This window comes from Varanus komodoensis, unplaced genomic scaffold (genome assembly GCF_004798865.1).
Source record: "Varanus komodoensis strain SLA01 unplaced genomic scaffold, ASM479886v1 scaffold9, whole genome shotgun sequence".
NCBI lineage: Eukaryota > Metazoa > Chordata > Lepidosauria > Squamata > Varanidae > Varanus > Varanus komodoensis.
Window position 1 is genome coordinate 29410447 of NW_025336598.1, and position 13652 is coordinate 29424098.

The window sequence follows — 13652 nt, forward strand, 5'->3', positions numbered from 1 at the left end:
GCATCGTCTTTTAGGATTTTGAATAGCTCAGCTGGAATACTGTCGCCTCCACTAGCTTTGTTGTTACTCAGACTTCCTAAGGCCCATTTGACTTCACATTCCAGGATGTCTGGCTCAAGGTCAGTGACCACCCCATTGTGGTTATCAGGGACGTTAAGCTCTTTCTTGTATAGTTCTTCTGTGTAATCTTGCCACTTCTTCTTAATCTCTTCTGTCTCTGTTAGGTCCCTGCCGTTTTGGTTCTTTATCATGCCCACCTTTGCATGAAATGTTCCCTTCATATCTCCAATTTTCTTGAAAAGATCTCTGGTCCTCCCTATTCTATTGTTTTCTTTTATTTCTTTGCACTGTTCATTTAAGAAGGCATTCTTATCTCTTCTAGCTGTTCTCTGGAATTCTGCATTCAATTGTTTGTATCTTTCTCTCTCGCCTTTCGCTTCCCTTCTTTCCTCAGCTATTTGTAAAGCTTCCTCAGACAGCCATTTTGCTTTCTTGCATTTCTTTTTCTTTGGGATGGTTTTAGTTGCTGCCTCTTGTACAATGTTGCGAACCTCCATCCATAGTTCTTCAGGCACTCTATCAGATCTAATTCATTAAATTTATTTGTCACCTCTACTGTATATTCATCAGGAATATGATTTAGGTCATACCTTAGTGGCCTAGTGCTTTTCCCTACTTTCTTCAACTTAAGCCTAAATTTTGCAACCAGAGGCTCCTGATCTGAGCCATAGTCAGCTCCTGGTCTAGTTTTTACTGACTGTATAGAGCTTCTCCATCTTTGGCTGCAGAGCATATAATCAATCTGATTTCTGTATTGACCATCTGGTGATGTCCATGTGTAGAGTCGTCTCTTGGGTTGTTGGAAAAGAGTGTTTGCTATGACCGTCGTATTCTCTTGACAAAATTCTACCAGCCTGTGCCCTGCTTCATTTTGTACTCCAAGGCCAAACTTGCCTGTTATTCCGGTTATCTTTTGGCTTCCTACTTTAGCATTCCAGTCCCCCATGATGATGAAGACATCATTTTTTGGAGTTAATTCTAGAAGGTGTTGTAGGCCTTCATAGCACTGGTCAACTTCAGCCTCTTCAGCACCAGTGGTTGGGGCATAGACTTGGACTATTGTGATGTTGAATGGTTTGCCTTGGATTTGAACTGAGATCATTCTGTCATTTTGGAGATTTTATCCCAGTACTGCTTTTCCTACTCTTTTATTGACTATGAAGGCTACTCCATTTCTTCTGAGGGATTCTTGCCCGCAGTAGTATACCTGATGGTCATCTGAATTAAATTCACCCATTCCTGTCCATTTTAGTTCACTGATTCCTAAGATGTCGATGTTCAGTCTTGTCATCTCTTGTTTGACCACATCCAGCTTGCCTTGATTCATGGATCTTACATACCAGGTTCCTATGGAGTATAGATCTTTGCAGCATTGGACTCTCCTTTCACCATCAGATACATCTGCAACTGAGTGTCCTTTCGGCTTTGACCCAGTCGCTTCATTCTTTCTGGCGATACTAGTACTAGCCCTCCGCTCTTCCCCAGTAGTATATTGGACACCTTCCAACCTGAGGGGCTCATTTTCCGGCATCATATCTTTTTGCTTTTTGGTACTTTCCATGGGGTTTTCATGGCAAAGATACTGGAGTGGGTTACCATTTCCTTCTCCAGTGGATCAAGTTTTGTCAGAGCTCTCTGCTATGACCAGTCTGTCTTGAGTGGCCCTGCACGGCATAGCTTATAGCTTCATTGAGCTGCGCAAGCCCCTTTGCCACGACAAGGCAGTGATCCATGAAGGAGTGAGCTGTTAAGGCAGCATATTAAGAATTTCTGCTGAAAGAAAAAGAATAAGGATTACCAGTAGAGCACTTGCGTGATCACAACCAGGGATTAGTTTCCCAAAATATAGATAGAGCAGGGGTGGCAAAACCAAGGCTAGGGAGCAGCATGTGGCTCTTTGAGGGTGTTTTTTTGTTTTGATGGCTCATTGCTTGCTGCCGCAGGTGCCTGTGGGCACCCACTCGTCTGGTGTCGCTGCCCGTGGGCACCCACTTCATCTCTCAAACATCTGACATTTACTGCATGTGGCTCTTCTATTAAGCAAGTTTGGCCACCCCTTTACTATAGTATTTGCTATGAAAGATCACAACTAGGAAGGCAGGATCTATGTAGAAAAGTACATCAACCACACTCGATGATCTACATGGAGAAGCATGACAAGGTTAAAATGTGTGGCTATATATTGCCACATGTAGAACCTACTTGAGCGCTACCTTTTCAGCAGCAAAGGCATGTGAAGGCTCAGGGGTGTGTGGGGGGTGGGGGGCATGCAGGCTGTGACCTGCTGAAGCTGAAGTGGGTGGTGAATTCACAGACCAAAATTAATGAAGGGACATAATTCCCTCGGCATTGCTGAAGTTGGTGAGAGCTGATGGGAATTCTAGGCCAGAACATCTGGAGGGCCACATCTTGTCCACCCATGCTTTTAAGTACATGGATAGAAGGAGGATGGTTGGCAGATTGAGTAATAATATGCCTGGAAAAGAGGTAGCCTCCTTGGAGTAAGGCTGCTTATAACAAAGATATCCAGGTGGTTTAAAATAAACAATAAACAGCGTAAGAGCCATTGTGGTATTGTGATTAAGAGTGAAGGACTGGGATTCAGGACCAAAGCAGTTTCCATGGGTTCTAACCCCATGCAGCCATCCAACTAACTCCATGGCTGAGTTTGGGTCAGTCACAGACTCTCAGCCCAACCGACTTCGCAGGGTTGTTGTGGGAGGAAAAGCATGAGAGGAGAATTATGTAAGCTGCCTTGAGTTCCTTGAAAGGAAAAAGGGAGCATATAAATGTACTGGGTAAATAAATGTAAAACAACATGTATTAAAATAATAGTAAGGTTGCAGCAGCAGTTAAAATATTTTTTTTTAATTGGGAAAAGTGCTTTTCAAAATACTGCAGTTTTGATGGCTGGTGTTGTTGTTATCCTTTCCATTTTGATGTGAGGTTTAAAAGGATGTGAGGTTTTGAATGTTTTGGATTAAGGGAAGGTAAATGAATGAAACAGCTTAACAAAACTGGCCAAAGGCTTTGTTCATAAAGACATGGTTGTTCTAGGTTTGTTAGCCTGAGCTAACAACCCCTGGTCTGCACAAATGGGGAGTTCAGCACTGGAGTTGCATCACTGCTGACTCTCCTGAGTCATTTGCAGGTCATGGTATTTCATGGTGAGACAATGATCAGCATGACCAGAATGAACCCTGTGATTGTTAACACAATAACTTTATCCTTCATTATTGGATGAGTCAAGAACACCTGGTCTTTCTTACCTGGCTGTCTTTTGGATGATCTTATCATCTGATCATGTAAAGGGAGGTTGAAGTAAGTCCAGGATTGGTTATTTTTGGCTCAGATTCATGAGTGTTTTAAAAAAGTGTGGGATATGGAATGGAGTGAAATTTCTCTTTGTCATGTTACAGGATAGAAGGAGCTCTCCAGATGTTCAAAGAATTCAGCTAGTGCAGCCTCTTCCAACCTCATGACCTCAGGTGTTCTGGTTCACGGTGCCCATTGTTGGCTATTGAGCTCAGCACAAGTGGCCAAGGCTGAACTGAAAGGCCATTCTGTCTGACATAATCTACCAGAAATGCCTCTACTGATTATTTCCTTCTGTACTGTCTGTCTTCTAGTTCTAGAACTAGAATTTTCTTTAACCTTAGAACTAACCTGAGCCTCCTAGAAGGTCTCCCATCTATGTACTAACCAGATCTAGATTTCTTCAGCAAAGTAGTTGCCTTGTGTGCCCTCAGAACATGTGCAACTCTGTTTTAGGTCATAATTTAATTCCTAATTTGATTGTATATTTAGAGCTACTACTATACCCTGAATTTTATTTTACACTCTTGGTTAGTGAAAGTATTTAATTAAAGGAGTATTTGTAATCCATCTGGGCTACTGATGTGTGCTTCCAGATATGCATGACTTTAACAGTGTTGTGGAATTGTGCTTGTTGTGCATGCACATCCCATGGTTTCTAGGTAATCATAATCCATACCTTAACAGGGGTTTACATCTCCCAGCAATAAACCATGAGTTGTTCATGATTAACATCATGGTTTATTAATGCAACTAGATTAGCACATCATACCAAGCCAGAATTCAGCAGCATGTGGGTTAACCAAACCATGAATTAGTGTTATGTCTAGACCAGATCAAAGAATATTTTCTTCCAGATTGAATTTTTGTTCCTCCTATTTGTAGCAGGAGCTTCTGTGTAGAGGTCACTGTTCCTTCCTTGCACCTCTTTCTCCCAAAGTAGTTTTTCAGCAATTAAATTATTGTTGCTTCACTTAAAAAAAACTGGAGGGGTACATTTGGGTAACACTCACAAGGCACACTCCTGACTCGCTAATATGACTGCTAACTGGACTGTGAGAGCGAGTGGAAGCCAGGCCTAAGCTGCAGATGAAAATAGACATCCAGTCCTGACTGTTGGTGGCTGTGTTGATGGACATGCTAATTGTTTCTAGTGTACGTCTGAATTTAGGTAGCTTCTTATCAGTTGCCTAGATCAGACCTGGAGACATTGAAGCATTTAGAATATTTTAACAACTACTCAAGGTGAGGTGTTTACAAGGAACATATATTGCATCAAATAGAAAAAGTTAGTAAAAATAAAATGTTGCCTCTTGTTCTCCTTTCCAGACTACAGGAACATTAAGAATAGGTTACATAGAGTACTAGTAGGTTATCCTACTGTGTAAAGTTTATGTTAGGGAGAGACCGTGGCTCAATGGTAGAGTCCTGCCTTGCGTACAGAAGGCCCTAGGCTCAATCCTCCGTCTCCAGCTAGGGGTGAAAAATTCCTAGAGAGCTGCTGTGTGTCTGTGTTGGCAGAACTGGCTTAAATAGGCAGCTTCCTGTGTATGGTGTCTGAGAGGCCTTGTTTACTTGAGAAATGCATCTGAGGTAAAGCTTGGGTTTTGTACATGGCATGCAGAATGTGTCCTGCATGTACACCCTGACAGCCTTGATTTTGATCCCCCAGTATGTTGCATCTTTCTGGATTTCCTTTGGAGACAGGTGTGAAGGTTGAAGCTAGAACAAAGAATATTGACCTAAATATGTGCAACCTTAACTTAATGTTGGTCTGCTGGGCATACATTGCATGGCCTTATGTGTTGCATTTATCTCCTCTTTTGCCTTGTGAAAATAAGTTTGTTCCAACTTTTATTCTGATATCTCAACTCTCAATGTTGTGTTAGAAATAGATGGGAAGACAGGCTTACAAAACAGACAACCAAGAGAGTGATTTTAAACTGAAAGTTGCATTTTGCTCATGCATCCGGTAACTGGAGAATCTGAGCAATAATCGGTGTACTCTTTGTCAGTTAATAGTGTCCTTACAACATCCACTTGGAGCTTGGGAAATACTCAGTTTCTGCTGTCATGCATACTTCTCCTTTTGTTAAGTGAATCATTTTCCTATTTCTTCAAAGACTTATGTAATCTGTTACTAGATGGTGAATGAATAAGGTAGGGTGGAGCCCTGGAGAAAAAGAATGCACATTGGTCTCACATGCCAACACATGGGAGAGTGGAATATTTCCATGTCCTCTAGCTTAAACAGGAAGAGGCCTTCCTTCAAAGGGAGCGTGATTTGATAGGTGTTTAAAACTTCAAACATAAAGGGAAAATCAGTGTCATATTTTGTTTGCAATATGCAGTTATTCATCATGGTTTAGCTTGATGGGCAATCCCCCATTTTCATGTCATCTATTTTTGAGTTTGTATTTTTGTACCAAGGATTATTACTTTTTTTGTCTTCTATGGAATTGTTTTGACTTTATCTGTGTTAACCATCCTACTCTCCTAAATCGGAGGAAGGCAATGACTCAGCAGACAGCTAAGAATACAGTGGAATTATTTTTAAAAGAAGAACTCTACCCCTAGTGAACACTTTAGAAGCAGTAATTTGAGGGCTCTCCCCCCCCCCCCCGCTATACCTATTTGAGCTGAAGGTGAGAAATGACTTCATAGCAGATGTTTGAAGGAACCAGCTTGCCATAGTCTCGAAGTGGCTCACCTGTGACAGTGTCTGGGCTTGTAAAATGCTATGCAAAGCTTTGAAGAGGCATTTCAGGGACGCACATTTTCTACATTTGCTCTTGAATTTAAAAAAATGGAACATGAGGGACAGCACCTTATTTATTTATTTAAATAATTTGTTTGGAAGTCACCTGATAGCATCATGCTCTCTGGGTGGCCATTACAATAAAAGTAGCAATAAGTAACTTAAATTTTATTATGTTACAATTAAAGTATCATCATAAATAAACAGGATAAAAACCCATATACCTGTAAAATAAAAATATTGCTTAAGTTACTATATCAAAGTGCAAGTGTGTATAAATAATCTAAATGGTGCTATAGGTGTGCTGGAAGAGAAATGTTTTTGTCAGATGCCTAAAGCTCAGCAAGTACCCGATAAATCTCTGATGATAGAGCATTCCTTAATTGGGGTGCCCTTCTCTTTGCAACTTCCTCCTTAATCTCCTTAGGCAGAGGAGCTTGTAGGAAGGCCTCCATTGATGATCTTAGGCGACAGGCAGGGATATATAGAGGAAAGCACTCTCTAAGATAATATGATTCTAAGCTGTGTAGAGTTTATATGCCATAGTCAAGACCTTGAATTCAGCCTGGGCTGGAACAGGCAGCCAGTGCAGCTGGTGGAAGACAGGCGTAATTATGTTAATAAGGACTGAGTCCTTACCCGCAACCATGCCGCTCTGTTCTGCATCATTGGAAGAGTCTGGACAATCTTCAAGCTAAGACCCATGTATAATAATCTCCACCAGCCTTGTGCCATCCCATTTTGCTTTTTAACCACTAATGAGAATGGCTTTCTTTTTAGTCCGAAGGCCTTTACTTCTGCATGCAGCCTAATTTCACAGATATGTCTTATCCTTCTCCACTGATAGCCCTCCAGACATTTTGACTTGCAACTTCCCTTTATGTCTTGCTGGCTAGGGCTGATTAGAATTGCAGGCCCTATTTTATGCAGACCTGTATGAGCTAAAGTTCCTCTGACAGCTTTCCCAAAAAATGTTTTATGCTTTGAATCGGGGGGATTGCTCTAATAGATTCTAAGTAACCCCTTGCCTCTTTTAAGGCTTTCCTGCTTGTTCACATGGATCTTTATGTTCTAAATTCTTGTTACACACAAGGGCTGTAAGGGGTGATAGCCAGGAGAAGGGCTTTAGCAGTTGCACTCCGTCTTTTGAATATGCTCTTCAAAGAGGTCCGTGTGGTGGCATCCTTGGGTTTTTTTTCAGTGTCAGGTGAAGACCTTTTCATTTTTCAAATAGTTTAATGGAAAAGCTTTAATTCTGTTTTTATTATATCTGCTGCTATGCTGTGCACTAATTCTATTTTAATTGCTGAAGGTTGTCAACTTCTGCTATACTGGAATTATTGTCTTTGTTTATTTAACTTTATTAAGTTAATACATTTATTTAACTCATTGCATTGTTATTTATATGTTTTTAAATTGTAAACTGTTTTTAAATTGTAAAATAAATAAATGGAAGCAAGCATTTCAGATTAAACAAAAATGGTAGTTGGTTCTACTATTCCTTACTTTGGTATGTGTGAAGAGGTGAGATCATTTTGTTTCTTGGTAGACTACTGATGGTTGTCGACCTATTTGCAAAGCTGAAGAATCCTTCCAGTTACAATTCTCATTCTTTTATTTCCCCACACAATCCTTTTCATCCTGTTAAACTGGATGCTGGTCCAGTTTGAGGTGCATGTGCTTCTTACAAGACTATTGGCCCTGGTAATTCTGAGGCTACAGGAATTGCCAGAAACTAACTTACTGGTATTATGGTGGCATGTCTAGTCCTGCTTTGCTGCTAACACATTCTGTGTTCTTGCCGTGCTTCATCTAGGGAAACTCTGCTAGTTTTTCTTAATCTTTAATAAGCACATACAGTCAGCATGGAATGGCATTTACTCACCGTAGTCTGAAATAGTCCATGGTAAAATTGAAGAGTCTGTTGTGGTCTTCAGCTCTGCAAGGTGTCCTGGGGTTGGTGAAACCTGAGCTATAGGAGGAGAATGGAGCTTAGTGGTCAGGCACATGCAAGACGTGGAAAGGGGCACCGCAAGCCAGAGTGCCAGACACTTTTCTCAGTGACCAACCTTCTTCCCTGCCCACCGTTGAGAGCTACATATTTTAGAAGACTCAACTGGAAGGATGTGTCTTCGCATCCTTTCTTAAAAACTAAGAGTGAGGGCCAATAACTTCTTCACGGAGCAGTTTGAGGAAAGCAGAGGAGAAAGCCTTTCATACATGCCCAACAAATGGCTCCCTCCAGGTAACATTGTCCTCAAGAAGGCTTCTTCTGTAGATATTAACTGCTTAGGTTCCTAATAAGATGGTTTCTTACAGTCTTGCAAAAGAGCCACATTGAGAAAATGTGGGGATGTTTAAAATCATGGATATGGACAGAACTTGAAAGTGGAAGAGCATGAAAAATGACAGCTGGAAGACTTAGAATTCCACTGTATTAAGTACAAGTTGAAATACAAATGTGGAGCTTGGAATTAGCTGTGAAAGGCTAAGATGCAGTTTGCAAATCAGAAAATCTAATTGGTTTGGTGACAAAATTAGGAATGCTTCTAGTTAAATGTCTGTTAAATTTTGGAAAATGATAATATGACTGCAAAGAACTTGTATCTGATTATTTGTGCTTGGTCTGTACTGGCATTTTTCACAGGTTGGTCACAAGGTTTCAAGAAAAGTTACTGAATGTAGAGCTGGCAATAGAAATTCTACCCCACGTGACTATACAGGAAACCAAAAGGTTGCAGCCTAAGAACTGGCTGGTTAGTTGAAACTGTTGTATGAAACACTCCTTCCCGTTTAAATGTACTGCTTCTTTGGTCCCACTTCCTTAAGGCAGCCAGTATCTTGGTGAACATCGCTAGTACTCCTGTTCACCCACTCATTGCCTTTCTTCAAAGCACCTTTTTTTTTATTTTATTTATTTATTTAAAACCTTTATACGCCATCCCTTACGCATAGCATCTCAGGATGGCTTACAATAATTAAAATCAAAATACAATAAACAATCTATGACAATATAATAAATAACATATAACCAATAACATGAATTAAATAAAAATGACTGTTAAGCATTTAAATACTAATTTTTAAAATAACGATTGAACAAAAAGGTTTTGACCTAGCACCGAAAAGAGTAATTTCGGCACCAGGCAAACCTCTCCGGGGAACGCATTCCATAATCTGGGAGCCACCACAGAGAAGGCCCTACTCCAAGAAGATGTCCTTTTTACCTCCTTCAGGGAGGGTTCTTGAAGCAGGGCCTCTCCCACAGATCTTAAGAGGTGTGAGGGCACATAAGGAAGAAGATGTTCCTTTAGGTATCCTGGTCCCAAGCCATTCAGGACTTTAATGGTCAAAACCAGCACCTTGAATTGGGCCCAGACTTCAAGTGGAAGCCAGTGGAGCTGGTAGAGGACCGGTATTATATGAGAATAACGACCAGTCCCTGTCAGCATCCTGGCCACTCTGTTCTGTACCAGCTGAAGTATCCGGACTGTTTTCAAGTGCAGCCCCATGTAGAGCGCGTTACAGTAATCCAACTGGGAGGTTACCAGAGCATGAATCACCATTGCTAGTCAGTGTTTGTCCAGGTAAGGATGCAGCTGATGGGCCAGCCGAAGCTGTAGGAAAGCAGTCCTTGCCACCGCTGCCACCTGGATTTCCAGTGACAGCTCTGGGTCGAGGAGTACTCCCAAGCTGCGGGTCCTGTCCTTTAGAGTGCTACCCCATCTAGGACAAGGTCCTTACCTGAAACCTCGATCCACCCACCAACAGGACTTATCTGGATTGATGCTCATTTTATTGGCCCTCATCCAGCCCATTACCTTGGCCAGGCACTGGTTCAGTACAGCCATTGCCTCACCTGGAGTAGATGTAAACGAGAGGTAGAGCTGGGCATCATCAGCATTCTGGTGACTTCTCAGCCCAAACCTCCTGATGACCTCTCCCAGCAGTTTCATGTAGATGTTGAAGAGCATGGGGGAAAGCTATGGTGCAGAGTTAAAGTCCCCCAGCACCACCTTCTGGAATCGGCTGGCCAGGTAGGAGTGGAACCACCAGCATGCAAAGCCTCCAACTCCTAACCTGGCCAGCCTATCCAGAAGGATTCCATGGTCGATGGTATCCAAAGCCGCTGAGAGGTCCAGGAGAACCAACAGGGAAGCACTCCCCCTGTCCCTCTCCCTCTCCCTGCACAGGTCATCATACAGGGTGACCAAGGCAGATTCAGTACCATAACCGGGTCTGAAGCCAGACTGAAATGAGTCCAGATAAACTGTTTCATCCTTTTCCTTTTTTTCTTCAGCTTTATGTCTCAACATTTCAAATATTTTCTGTACCATCAAGATACAGAATTAATTATTTTAACGTGCCATAATCAATTATTTTAAGGTGGTGTACAAACTATTTAAAAGTAAAATCATACAAAAACAGCCAGCAGATGCATGAGATATCCAAGTTTAAAATACATGAGATACTAATGTCTTACAATGCCTGGGTAATTTTTAAAAGGTTTTTCTTGGAACTTAATGTTGGCAACAGGCATAACTTTTTGGGAGGACATTCCATTGCGCAGATGCCACTGCTGGAAAAGTCCTTGTAACTGCATCCCATCTCAGGGAGGTGGTAAATGAGGAAGGGGCTTGGCAAATAACTTCAGGACTTGTCAAGATTGGCATGTGGACATTGCCTATGCTCAACCCTTCCTCCTGCTCCTCCTATCGGGCTGACTGTCTCCTGATGGTGATGCTGGGGGACTCTTGCTCTGTGCCATGGCCTTTATGCCATGAAGTCCTGCAGGGCCCTCTTTTGTCTCCCATGCTTTTTAAAACCTATGTCAGGGGTCCTTAAGCTACAGCCTGTGGACCAGATAGGACCCGCCAAGGTCATTTACCCAGCCCACCTCAGAGCTTTCGGACTCGTTCTGAGAAAACCATCTCCAAATGAGTCTGAAAGCTCAGAGCTGGCGCAGGTGTACTCTGAAACTCTTTGTTTCAAGACTAACAGAGCCAGCGAACATGCCAAATTGTAACAGTTCTTTTCAACTGCGCTCACGCTGGCTCTTCCCCTATTTCACGCATGCATTGGCTCTGAATACAGAGCAGGAATACAGAAGAGAGGAGGGCAGTGGGAAGAGAGAGAGACGAAGACACCATAAAAAGATAGGTAAGAACAATATAATCAGATTTCCCCGTAATGCTAAATGTAATAAGGTCAATCTGTTTGTTTTTTAACCACAAAAATACGAGCCCGGGCTACAGGCCAAGCTGTGGCCGTCTTGCCAAGCCCGGGGGTGGACAGGCCGAGGCTGAGTGGGAGCAGGGATGCGGCTCCCACACCTCCGCTGTGGCCTTCGCAGGGCAAGCTGCTCCCTCTGTTGAGTGCCCGCCATGCTTCTTCCCCCTGTGGTGGGGAGAGGCAGGAGGTGCCCCACTTGGCCGGCTGTGGCCCCGTCCCTCGTCTCCCCTTGCCTCGGCCTGTGGAAAGCAGCCATTATCTCCCTCCTGGCGGCCCTCTCCCAGCTGGGGGAGCCGCCCTGCGCTCGCCTCTCCGGCCTCCCGCTCCCCCTCCCAGAGCTGGACAAGCGCCTGCGAGGGGACCTTCCTCCAGCTTGGAAGCGGGGCGGCGGCGAGGAGCCAGGAAGGCCTGGACTGAGGCGAGCGTGTCCTCATGGCTCCCTCTCGTGTTGTGCTCTCCCTTTCGGCAGCCGGCATGGCGTCATCTTGGGCTTCTGCTGCAGCCTGAGCGAGCGGAGCAAACATTTTTTAATTTTAAAAAAATATAACACAGGTTTAAAAAAGGGAGAAACTCACTAAGTATTTACTAAGTCCTGCAACCTGAGTCCATCTTTACAAACTATATGAAGAGACATAATTTGTAGAGATGGTTGCAGGACTAGTGGATATTCAGAGAGTTTCTCTTTTTTTAAAAGCTGTTTTATATTTTTTGAAATAAAAAAATCATAATTTTTAGCAGATTCAGAAGTTGCTCCCCTCCATCTCTCCTTCTCACTTTTGCACATGAAAAATAAATTGTAATGCAAATTTTGCTGTAGGATGCCACACATCATGTATTTCTATGGGTGTGCACTGATGTGAGTGCAGATTTATTAGTGTCATTTGGTTGCTGTTGGAGATGGCAGTTAAAACAGATGGTGTGGAGGTGACAGATCACTTCATCACCGCCTGTCCATTGCATTCCAAAAAGTGATCTGTGGATCACACTACCACATATGTAAATGAGTTCTGTGCTCATGATGAGCTTATGATTGTTCTCTTCAGAAATGGTCCTAATCATATCAGTTTTTTACTCATTGTGTTGCTGTGGACACGTTTCTGGGGTGTCACCATCTAATTAGCCAAAAGCAGGCCCATGCTTCCCATTGAAATACTAATAAGTTAATGTTGATTAAAACTGTTCTTCATTTTAAATATTCTATTCCTGTTTTTTGCACTACAAATAAGATATGTGCAGTGTGCATAGGAATTGGTTCAAATTTTTTTCAAACTATAGTCTGGCCCCCCAATAGTCTGAGGGACAGTGAACTGGCCCCCTGTTTAAAAAGTCTGAGGACCCTTAATCTACATGAAACCACCAGAAGTCATTAGAAGGTCTGGGCTCAGCTTTACCTCATTTTCACCTAATCCAGGTGAGGCAGTGACAGTTCTGCACTGGTGTCTGAGCTTGGTAATGGATTGGATGTGGGCCAATAAGCTGAACCTCAGTCCAGATAAGATGGAGGTGCTGTTGGCAGGGAGTCTGCCTGTTCAACTGGGGAGTTTTCAGCCTTTCCTGGACAGGCTTATCCTCCCTCTAAAGAACAAGGTTAGCAGTCTTGCAGCGCTCCTGGTTCCTGAATTGTCAGTTGTTGCTAAGTTGAACTTGGTATCTAGGAGTGCGTTTTAGCAGCTTTGGCTGATTTATCAGCCGTGTCCCTTTTTGGATGGGTGGGACCTTGCCATGGTTACCCATGTGCTGCTAACCTCCTGCTTGGACAATTGCTACACACTCTAACTGGGGCTGCCTCTGAAGACATTCTGGACATGGCAACTTCTTCAAAATCAGGCAGCATGCTTGCTAATAAGGACCGGCACTCATGAGCCCATCACAGCAGTCCTGTGCAGGCTACACTGGCTGCCCGTTGTCTTCTGGGCCCAATTCAGCGTGCTCATGATAACATGCAAAGTCCTTAACAGCTTGGGGCCAGGCTGAGGGAGCACCTCTCTCCATGTATACTCTTCCCATCACTGCAGCCAGCATCTGAGGCCCTCCCCTTCATTCCTCCCCTGAGGGAAGGGAGGGGGGAGTTGGCAAGGAGAGGGGCCTTCTTCTGTGTTGCACCCCAGCTATGGAATTCCATCCCACAAGAGATTAGGCTGGCGTCGCCGCCGTACTCTTTCAGACACCAGCTAAAGGCTTTTTTGTTCTGTAGATATTTTGGAAGATGAATCTGTTGGGCTTGATTTTAAAGGATAGTTTTTAAGGTTTTAGTTATTGCTACCATTTTAATTCTGTAATTTAATGG

General features: G+C 43.1%; 1 protein-coding gene across 12 annotated transcripts in view; it reads left to right on the forward strand.

The window, feature by feature from the left end:
* Positions 1-13652, forward strand: part of STK39 (serine/threonine kinase 39) — a 200211-nt gene that overhangs the window by 24262 nt on the left and 162297 nt on the right. The window contains exon 1 of one of the 12 annotated variants that reach the window (XM_044417889.1): positions 8870-8889. The exons of the other annotated variants lie outside the window; for them this stretch is intronic. The gene's annotated coding sequence lies outside the window, so the exon portion shown is untranslated. Of the gene's footprint in view, positions 1-8869; positions 8890-13652 lie in introns of those variants that run through there. 12 annotated transcript variants of the gene reach the window in all.